This window comes from Molothrus ater, chromosome 3, assembly GCF_012460135.2.
Source record: "Molothrus ater isolate BHLD 08-10-18 breed brown headed cowbird chromosome 3, BPBGC_Mater_1.1, whole genome shotgun sequence".
In the NCBI taxonomy this organism is placed as follows: domain Eukaryota; kingdom Metazoa; phylum Chordata; class Aves; order Passeriformes; family Icteridae; genus Molothrus; species Molothrus ater.
This window is the reverse complement of record NC_050480.2, coordinates 107,756,381-107,768,073: the sequence shown is the minus strand read 5'-3', so window position 1 is coordinate 107,768,073 and position 11,693 is coordinate 107,756,381.

Sequence of the window (11,693 nt, the reverse complement as noted above, 5' to 3'; positions counted from 1 at the left end):
TGAAATGCGTGAGGTGATTTGTGCTTTACAAACACCATTGATTTAGTCTGGCTGCCAAATTTGGGAATGAATGCTGTAGCATTTGTGCATGTTTCATGTTTTCATAGCTGTTGATCTGGAGATGTAGATCCAAAATCAAAAACAAGCCCTTGAATTTGGGACGACTGGGGGAATACTGAGCTCCACAGAGCAATGATGAAAGACTAAAATGCTGGATGCCATTCAGCCATGCTTGCTAAGGCAGACTGTACCTTTGTTCTTGGGGGCTATTTTCTAGACTTTTAAAAAATTTCTTTTACTTTATTCCAACAGACTGGCAAGGAAATATTTCAGAACTACAATAGCCTACCAGTGATATTGACTTTGAATTGAATGAGTTTCTCTGTGCATTTGAAATAACAAGGAGGTTATTAACTGTGAGGTTGGTATTGGGCTAAGCAAACTGACTAAGAATACAAAAAACATCTCCTAAGCAAGAGAATACTTCAGATGTGTGAGGAAAAGAGTTTTGGCTTTTAAAGTGGCTGTATAGACAATAGTTCTTTTAGGACACTTGACTGAAAAGTTGCTTATTTGATCTCACAAGAAGAAGGAAAATCTCTCAGCACAGAATCCTGAGCCATTAGGAGATTTGGATTAGGAAGGAATCATTTCTGTTCTGAGAGTAAGGGAACACTGCAGCTGAGATTTTTATTCTACAAAGATATATAAAGGGCTAGCAGCAGAACATTGTGCTGCTGCATTGGCAAGATGACAAGATTTGAAAGTGACAGATTTTAAATAAATAGGTGGAAATGCAATTACTTAAAATAAATTGGGTTTTGTCTCTCTTTATTTCACTTTTTTTTTCACTTTCTTTTATCATTGCTGTTAAGGACTAATTACACTACGATTTGTACTGCAATCTGTAAGAATAATTGGTGCTGTTTCAAAGCACATCCTATAAAAGCACCATGTTACAAGGCATTGATAGGAGAGTGCTAAATCCATTCTTGTTTGGTGTGCAATACATCTCTGGTAAGACACAGTCTCGATTTCAAGAATGAGCTTCTGTGGTTTTGATTAGAAATCCAAGACAGGACAGCATCATTAATGCCTGAATTTATGTGGAATAAAGCAACTTCAACCTTTAACTGCCCTTTATTATTTTTAATGTAGCACTTCCTTTAAAAGAATGAAAATTAAGAGTAAGGATATGGATACACGCAAAAATTGGTTTTGCTTTAAAGGTTCATTTCTCTCTGCTTTCCTCTTAAGTGCAAAAACTACTCATGGAGCAAGATTTGGGTTTTTTTAAAGGGGGGAGGGCAGGCAAAGCAGCACATGGTCAAGTATTAACCACAGTAATGTCAGAAGCCACTTATCCACGCTGAAGAAAGGCTGCAGGCATACATTTGTTTAATGTCTCCTGCCTTTGGCTGCAGGGCAGAAGGGAGGTTCCTCTTCCTGGAGGGTTTCTGGTGAGCAGGGAGCCTCTGAGTGGGCTGGGAAAACTCTGCAGCTTCCACTCTGTGAGAAAGGGACTGCCTGGAAACAAATGAGCACCTATTTCACTCCAAGCCATGCCATGGTGAATGACACCAACTTACATGCCCAAGGACATGGGGGGAAATAATTTAGCTGCTTATGCCAATGTGAGGGTCCTAGATAATAAACAGAGAAATTGGAATTTGTCATTTATGAATGTAAATTCAGTAGAGATGGCATTGCTGGAACTTGATGGGAATTTTCTGCTGATTGAAATCTTTAAATCAGGAGTAGAAATCTCTTCAGAAAGGTTTAGTGGACAGAGGGGGAACAGAAATGGCGCTCTATGACCAAAAATAACAAAAGGACATGAATATTTTACTAGTGACAAATAACAAAGAAATTATCTCAGAGACTGGTTTCCCATTGTGAAAAGTGCAAAAGGGAGTAGGAGTGTCTCTGTGAGAGAAAAAAAACTCTACTTTTTATGAGGAACAGGTGACTGGCTCTTTCAGTTACCATCTATAATTTATAGGAGGAAAAGGAAAATTGTGGGTTTTGTGGAGACATTAATCCAAATGTCATATGCTGGCAATCTCATGCTGCCAGCACTGAAACATCTTCAGAATCACTAAATAACATTTTTTTTTTTCCTTAAAAATGACTGTTCCAGATATCAAGAAAACTCCAGATTTTGCCTCAGCAGAGGAGAGGAAGCACAGTAGTAAAAATTAGTGGTACAATAAATAAGAATGTTCATAACTCGATTATGTTTGTTCGAGAAAAACAAAATGCAAATTAGTAATTTTAGCTGATACAATTTCACAAAGTGGAAAACAATTCTGAACTAAGTCATTTGGGGGGAAAATGTAAATTGTAACTGTAAAATGTCTAAGAATATTTTCCAGGCTGCCTAATTAGCCATAACTGGGAAAAAAATAAGGGTAGATTCATTTCAAGAAAAACAACAACATCCTGGCTGAAAGGGAACTGTTAAAACAATAACCCTCCTCTCCATGAACATAAAACAAGAATGGGGAAGCTGAGAGTAACAAACACAGGACATAAATTTCTAGCTGGAAAAGCTGATACACCTTTTTCCATAGGATAAGAAACAAATTTTGTGGAATAAGGTAAGATATTAAACACTTCAGCCCTAAGCTTTCCTAAGAATAAAAACCCACCTTCCCTTCTCAGCCCAGCTGTGCTCCTGGTCACCTGCTGGTGCTGCTGGCAAAACAAAATCTTTGTCACTAACAGCAAAGAAAGGACTTAGAGATATGTAAAGATACAAACCAGAGACATCACAGCTATTTCATCTGACTGTGTATCTTCCCCTCTGGTAACAAATTGGGAGGGTGCCAGATTGCAGCTGAACATTTGAAAATGCATGACCTCCCTCCAGGAAACCAAGCTGAGAGGCTGTAGGGGTGAGTGCTGCTGTGGGCACCAGGGAAGCCCTGAGGAAGGAGGGGAGGAAGCCACATCTCAGAGCTGTCAGGATTTCAGTGGGCACTCCCAACCATAAGTCTGTTGCATCTTAGTCACAGGAAAAATAGCAGAAACCAGGATGGGGGACTGGACTGATAACAAATTGAAAAGAATGTATTGAGTGTCAACAGATTTATGGAAAGCATTTTCCTACCAAACTTGAGAAGTTTGTAGTGTTGCTATAAGAGGTGGCTAATATGTGTTATAATGTTGCCACTGTATATTTAGAGTTGTAGAGTGATTTTTTTTCTTGGATAGTACTTGACACTCGCATAGAAATTGGGAGTGATACAAAGGCAGTATAGCACGCTAACAGAAGTAAAGCCTCCTCCAGCTGGATAGTAGTAAAAATTATTTACTTCAAGTGCAGTTTCTGTGTACTGGCCTTTTCCTTGTAATGTCATCAAACTCGTGAAAGACAACCTCTGCTCTGAGGCCTGACCAAGCTTTCTGAAGCAGTGACATTAGCAGAGAGCTAAGTCACTTCTGAAAGGGATCACTTTGAAAATTATGTTTTCAGTGTCCCTGGGCAGCTGGTCTTCTCCAGTTAAGCAGAGAAAACCAGACCTTCCCAGCTATCAGTAAAGACTATTGTATTGAAAATAGAAAAATATATCAGATGGTCTAAAAGTGGCATATGGGAAGGGACTTGACAATATTAGCCTTATAGAAACAGTTAGGTATTTCCAAGGGCTATTCATGAATAATGAAACTCATTTTCAGGTTTCATCTTTGGAGAGTTCATAATTTTTCAGAACTGTTTCTTGCCAATGTTCTTTAGTGGTAATTATAAAAAAAGGTTAGTGCTTGCAGCAAGTCCTAGAAAAAAAATAGACTTAAAAAATTAATAGATCAATAGAATAATTAAGTGGTATTTAGTCTTCTTGTGCCCCACCCCATACATTGTGCTGATACTTAAGCAATGACAACAATTTCTGGCTGTAAGAAATGGAGCTTGAGAGGAGCTAATGTATTTAATAAGATTGAAGAATGCTCTAAAATACTCAATAGCACACTCGCTCTGGTAATACTAGACTGCATGGAAATGTGATGTTTGTTTAGTGAGTTTGTTCATGAGAGCCAGAGTCAGTGGTTTAGGAAATGTCTGTGCTTTCAGAGTAAAGTATACCAGAAGAAGGAAATTTTTGACAAGTCTATGGGGAAGAGTACCCATAACTACACTCACAGATGTCTCTTCTCAATAACAGCATGACCAGTCCATTTACACCAAGCAAAATGAGTTCTGAAAGGTTTTCTACACCATCTCAGGTCAATCAATGAATTCTGTATTTGTTGGCCAAATTCATTGGGAAATCTTGGGTTTGACTGGAACAAATGAAGTGGCATTGAAGAGCAGGAGTCAGAAATGCTCTACAGGAAAACTGCTAAGGTTGCACAGAGAAAAGCGGTAGTTACCTAAAGTTCGTCTATAGCTTGTCTTAGGGTCTCCCTTTTAAAGAAGAAAGGGAAATAATTATCTTCTTTGTTTTCAGTTATGTTGCTAGGTCAGTGCAGGTTCATCTGAAGTCTGTTTTTCACCAGGTTCAAAGTGTGTTAGATCTACTCCTAATCCTTCAGTGCTCTGATTTGCTCTTCCTGAGTCAATGGAGCTGGAGCAACACATTTCCCCTTCATCAGGCTGTAAATGTAACAGTGCTTGAAGAGCAAATGCATTAGAATATTTTGCTGACTTGCTTGCAAAAACTATTTCCTCCTTTGGTATTCCATTTGTCTCCCCTCATTTTTTAAGGCATGCTACAAATTTCTCACCCCCATTCTTCCCTCCCATGTACTCAAAAAGGCAAATTTGATTTTAGAGAAAAACATGCTGTGTAGGAGAAATACACTTGGCACCTGCAACATCTCAGTTTATATTCTGGGGACCAAAAAAAGAGTAGTTTAAGAGTAGTGTGTTTCACCAAGTTCCTCCCGCAAGAGAGATACTAGGAGGTGTAGTCTCCTCTCCCTTTGGCTGAAGATCAGGACAGCCACTTGCTTGTTCTGTGAGAGAGTCTCTTGGCAGGATGTGCTGTGGTCCTGCTGGGCTGCCCTCAGGTGAGATGGTCTTGTGGCAAAAATGTGCAGGACTGTTGGCTACAACACAGAGTGAATGATTTTTTGGCTTTGTAAGTGTTTCTGTCAGATGGATGCTTTAAGTCCCAAATCAAAGAGGCATGAACAGAGCTGGGTTTTTGTTCCACCCTGATAATGTTTAGCCATGTTCTCCACAGCAGGCCTTGGCATATGTTATCTCTCTGATTGCACAGTGTTTCACACAGCCCTTGGGGCTTTTATATGTTCCTCACACTCTCCATGTGCTTGCTGCTATGGTGCTCTGAGAACCTCGTGATTGATTTAAGATTCAAGAGTGGGATGGGAAATGGAGAAACACAAATTTCTCCCTGAGTCCTTGGAAGCCAACACTTCTGGAGAGGCATCAGGTCTGCCCTGAAATATCCCCAAAGACAGCCTTTTCCCTGGTGTACTGGCCAGCCCTCTCAGGGACAGCTTTTCCTCCTAAGTATGTTCTCTGACTCGTGTAACCGAGCAGGTGGAGTCCAGCACCTTCCCACCTCCTCTTGTCTGCAAGCAGGCAAGCTGGTGTCCATGGGAGTGGGCAGATTGGCTCAGAGATGGATGATGCTTCTTTCTGAAGGGCCTTTTGAGGCATTTTGTGCTCTGCCTGAGCCAGGCTGTACTGGCAAAGTCCACATCATCCGTGTGGTTGTGAAGCACAGGGGACAGACACAAATATAACTCTAAATGGGAGACTTGGGATGAAGCACAGCTCATAGTTGAGTTCCACAGGGTGGACATCCCTCTGCCTGTCACATTTCTGACTAGGGCTGCAATTGAGGATTTTGTTGCTTGTCTGTTTAAATACTGTGAAGCTGAAAGTTTACTTCTATAAAAGAAATTACATGGTTTTACATGCTGCACGAAAAAAGCACAGCACAATCTTTGTGACACAATTGTGCTTTTCCCCTGGCTTTTCTGCCAAAATCATATGACTACAATATTCTTTTAAAGTAGTATCATCTTCCCTGTGTAAGTGATGCCCTTTTCTTTTGTGGCTTATTCTGTCCACTCCTTTGGGGGTGAGTATTAATTTTCACCACTAAACAAAATTCTATACTTTGTGTATTAACAAGAAAGTAACACAATGGTCGCTCCTTCCAACCCCAGTAGCAGTGACCATCTGGAGACCTCCCCATTCAACTTTGGATGAACTTCAGCTGAAGTATGAGAGCCACTTTGGCTCCATACAAGCTGTTCCAAGCCTCATTGTTGCTATTAGCAGTTTGTCTTAGTGACAAGGCTGCATTTTGCCTATTGAAGGTTGGGTTTTAGTGATTCAGCGTGTTTCCATTGTCCACAATTGAGAGTAGATCATTCAGGCTCTTATGTTTCCAGTGCTGTGGATACAATAGCTCATTATCCTGGGGTGGCTTTTTTGTTGGGGGTTTTATGGGGGTTTTGGATAGATGCATAATAGATGTAGGCTCTTTTCAGGGGCAAGTTCTTTTCTTGATACCCACGCACAGTGTTTATTGCAATGGGACTCTATGTGGTTGTAGCCATCAAAGCAAGCCAGGCATGGAATAGAATGAGGGCCGTAACCCCAAGTTTTTGTTAAGAAAGGCTGCAGCTCCTCGGTCTGTATGTAGCTTTGTCAATAGGTGATTGCATCTACATGATTCATCAGGGCACAGGTGAGACTTACAGAGGCCACACAGGAGAAACTGGATTTTATTGTCCTCTAAGTCCATTGGCAGCAGTGGCTTGGAAAATGCTTGCAATGAGGGTAAAGTTATGGTGATAAGGAAAGTTGTTTGAAGGACACATTCTTTGTTTCTGATGACATGAAGCTGGGATTACTGTCAAAACAGCGGAGAGCTGGACTGCTACAGGAAAAACTGGAAAACTCCAATAATCCAAATAGCAGTGATGAGAAGGAGTGCAAGGTCATGAACCTAGGGACTTAATAATGAGCTCCCAGGAAATGGTCTCATACAGGAAATGGTTATCCACTGAAAGCCATGGAGGCAGAGCAAGCCCCAAGTGCACTGGTTAATCATAAATTGGCTCTGAGCTACAGTATGGTGTAATGTGGCTGAGTAAAGGACAAGTGTGATTCCAGAGTGTTCTGGAGAAGGATTTTTCAGGAGTGACAGGGAAATACTAATGCTGTTGTGCTCATAAACATGCACCTGGAATTGCCTTTACAATACTTGTCACCTATGTTGGAAGACATGGATTCAGCTGGAGCAGGTGCAGTGAATGGCTACAGGGATTAGCACAGGGTGCTCTAATATACAGGAGCTGTTTATTCTGCTAGAACAGTATAAACTGTTCTAGCAGAATAAAGGCTAAGGAAGATTGTAACTGTGCTCTATAAATACAAGAATGAATTAAACACATAAATTGAGAAAGCATGTTTAAACAAAACAACCAATATTGCCTTGAGTAAATAGGTGTGTGTGGCTTGGCTGTGATTTAAGTTTCCAAACAAAAGGTTCTTGAATATTAATAGGAGAAAGAAATAAAAAATACTTGTTAGATTTTAATAATGGAGATGACTGTATGAAATGGTTATTATCTATAAAGAGATATCAAGCCCACATGGTCCCTTTTGCAGTTTGTTCCAAGGCTTCCTGAAGTACATTGTTAATAACATGTTTTGATCTTTGTTAAACATGTATTTTGTGTGTTTGTGTCAGATGTTATGTGTGCCTGAGAAGCACTTACCTTGGCACTAAAAGCTGGTGAATGAAAGTCTCAAATACGCTGGTCTTGGACTGAATCAAGTTGCCCCTCTGTTCAGAGAGGTACAATTGATAAAAGCTACCCACCTTCGAAGATTTCAACTTAGGAACATGAAGTCAAGGCCCCTCCTTCACCAGAATAGTTCTGATGAGCTTTATGAGTCTTTTCCAACTGAGAGTATTCTGAGATTATGTGTGCTTCCTCATCCCCATGTCCTTTATCTCTTCAATCTTCCTCTCCCAAGTCTGGCTACTTGAATGAGTTTTCAGCTTTTATGACACTTAATCCTTTCCCTCTTTTATGTGCTTTCTACCTCCTGATGTTTCTCAGCTTGCGTGGACAATGTTTCTGGGCTTCTCAGTGTCACTTCCCAAGCTGAAACGTCCCCTCCTGGGTGGCACAATGAAGTGCCCACTGCTTTTCCTCCCTGCACTGCAGTGCAGGATCTTGTCTCCCCTTTGGAAGTGGTGCTAGCAGACAGCAGGCACAGCCCAGCAGTTGTCCCAGGTCATGGTACAGTGCAGGCAGGTGCCCAGTTGCTGCCAGACAGTCCTGACCACCTACTGCCTCTGTTCCTGCCCTTATCTCACACCCTCCTGCAGCAGCCTCTCAGACAGAGTGTCCTCTGCCCTTTCCCCTCCACCATAATGCACCTGGGGATCCTGAAAGGGGCCTGCAGCTGAGGAGTCCCTGCTGTGCCCCAGGTGTCCGATCTAGCACACATGGCAGTACCCTGTGCACCATGGGTCACTATCAGTGCTGCAAGGCAGGACACACAAATGCTTTCACCACTGGCTGTCACACGCAGTGACATACAAGAGCAGTCTCTTCAGCTGAAAAAGATTAAATTTCCAGCTCTTTGAAATCCATTTCATCACGTGTTGTGCTGCAGACTTGGCTTGTGACCCTCTGCAGCACTTCCACCCTTACAGTGACCATAGCCCAGGCTGTAAAATGGCACAGGACATGGCAAAGTGCCCTGGCTGTGTTCCTGCTGCTTTCCCTGAGTGCCCTGCACCCCTGAGCTAAAGACACCTTTTACTGCTGTTCAGCAGCAAGTACATGAGGATGCCTGTGCTGGGTGGGAAAAAAACCTTTCTTCTGCTTACAAAGAAAGGTTAGCTTGGAATCACTTAATTGCATCTGGACATTAGTCAATCAGAGGTGTGGTGAGCTAATTAGAAAGATTGTGTTTTTAATTTGTTGCCTCTCTCTAACATTCCTGTAACTGGATACCTTCTTTTTTATTTGAGAGATAGATGGAAAAATAACAAACTTAGATTAACCTTTTTTGCTCCTCTGGCTTTTTTTGCTTATTTCTGTGCTCTCTCTGGTGGCATTGTGGGCATCAATTTAACATGAAGTAAAACTGCCATGTAACTCCAGCTGAGATTTTTAGGCATGCTGTGCACACCTTTTTCTCCCTTTTCAGCTGCCCATCTGTGTGCAGTATGAATGGTACTGCTCTCAGTTTTCTGGGGGGCAGAGCTGAGGGGGAGGCCTGTGGGATTCCCCAGGTAGGGTACAAAGCCCATTACCTATTGCAGCTTTGCACAGATTAGTTCCTGGGTGAATCATACAACTCATGGAGAATGACTAGCACTTTGGAAGTTATAATGAATTTGTAGTTACTATTAAGTACATGATACATGGAAACTAGAAATGCAGGAACAGAGAAGGAGAAGCACTTAGCACTTAGCAGCACAAGGTTAAATTTTGCTTTGAATTTCTCCTTTTTATGAGTGCTCTTCAAGAGGGTGAGGGAAAAACTCATATGTGGAAACTGCATAAAGTGCAATATCAGATGGCAATTGTATTTAAAAACATCTTAAGCAAAAGCACTTAACAATTTTCATCTCAAAAAAAGCTTTTCCACTATACAATGTCCTTACAGGTTCTCATTACCTGAAGAAAAAACAATTTGCACCAAAACCCAGATTGCTTGTTTGCTAAAGCTCTAGCTTTTGTTTCTTTCAGGAAACACTGGCATTATCTGGGCTCAATGTGTGCTAAGGTTACACCTACCTCCCACTGTGACCATGCTGTAATGCCATGAAACTTCCAACTCTATTATTTCAGTGAATTGTTTTTCAAGACAGTTGTACAAAATGTTTGCATAGGCAGGGTTTAGGGTTTTTTCCTTTTATTTTTTTTACCTCCAGACCTTCCTGCTCCTTGGAATTCCTGTGCTTCTGTAACAAGGGGTTTGGGGAGTCTAATTATCTGGCATAGCAATTTTTCTGTTCATATTTCTGGAGCCATGACTTGGCACTGGGAGCAGCTGCACAAAGCTCTGCTCACAACCACAATACCTATAGGTAGGCTGGGGTGGAAAGCTCCTTTGGGAACTGCTGGGGGCTCCAGAGTCAGCTACCAGTTTTTCTGATATGAAGACAGCAGAAGTCTCTTACCTACTCTCCTGCAGTGTAAGGAACTCTTGCTTACCTCCTCTAGCAGCTTGACCAAACTGCTTCCTAAGTTCTTCCCTCTGATTTGATGAAATTCCAGCTTTAGAAAGGGGAGGGCAGAAAGAGCATATAGACATACAGTCCCCAGAAATGCAAACCAGCTAGGAGTGGGAGGAGGACAGAAACCTTGTTGGGACTGCTGTGAATCTGATAGCCCAGAAATTTAAGCATCTACCCAGGAGTTTGTTTTTTAAGTCTCTGCAATAGTTAATTCAACTGCTAACATAGTTATAAATGCCAGGCAAAATGGGAGTCTGGCTGGTTGGTTGGTACCTCTCCCACTGTGTATTTCCCCACACAGCTGTTCTATGCTCAGAAATCTGTCAGCAGCAGAAACTGTGGAGGGCCTGTGTCAAACAGGTCATCGCTGTGATCTTCTGAACGCTCCTTTAGAGGGTTCTGCAGACTGGAATTGCAGCCCCACTTCAAAAAAAAAGGTAGTGCAGATACAGGGACCCTCCACCTACCTTTCCTCTAACTGCTTGGAGTTGCTCCTCTAATTGTATGGAGTAGGGATCTATGCCTTGATCCAGTTTTCCCACCAGGTATCTCTTTACATCAGAGAAGTTTTAAGAGAAAGACTGCCAAGCATAAGCAGTGATCTTCCAGTAGGTCAGAAGTCAGTCTAGAATGAATTTCCAAGGGAAAGCACAGTCCTCGAGCTTGTTCTCTTCTGCAACACTCCAAGGTGCTTCAAGTCTCTCCAGGAATGCTCTGCACAGCCAGGATTTTATCTCAAACTCTGGCCCAAAGACACTGACCTTTACTTTCAGAAAGAGCAAGTGGTAGGTCTGGGTTTGGGATGTGCACATCAAAGAGCAACTATTTAAAGTATATATCCAGGTACAGCAACTTGGATAACCTCACTGAGAGCTCTGCTCAGCAAGCTGCTGTAAGACTCTCCTGCATGATTACAGCACACCTGAATTACTGAACAAGACAGTAGTGAAAATATTGTATTAGGATTCTCAGTTCATCATTAACCACTAATAGAAAAAGCAAGTTCCCTAAAGACTGTTCCATGGATAGTTCTATGTTCTATTCAGCTTTTTAAATGTGGGGTTTTTAGTTATGTACCATTTTAATTGTGTAGGAAAGGTATTGAAAAAGCTCACTTTGGCATATGGAAAAATCACCATTTCATCTGCAATTTTTAGAAATAAGGTTTTTCTTTTTTATATTAGTGACAATATGGTATATGACAAGATGTAATTCTGTAAGATTCTTTATGTTGCCATAGGGGATTCCACCTCAGTAATTTTTCTCCCTCTATACCTTTTCCATCTCTGCATACCGTAGGCTATGATTGAAAGTAAATGTGATGCAAAACATCTACAAACTTCATCCTTCATGTTTTTAACTATCAAGAAACAGAAACTGCAACATTTGAAACAGGTGAAGAGTTGTTTAGTAAGTCTTCCAGTCTACATGATGACATTTTGGAAATTCAGTTTGAATTACTATTGTGTTGAATGACTGTCCATGAAGGAATAGATGGCA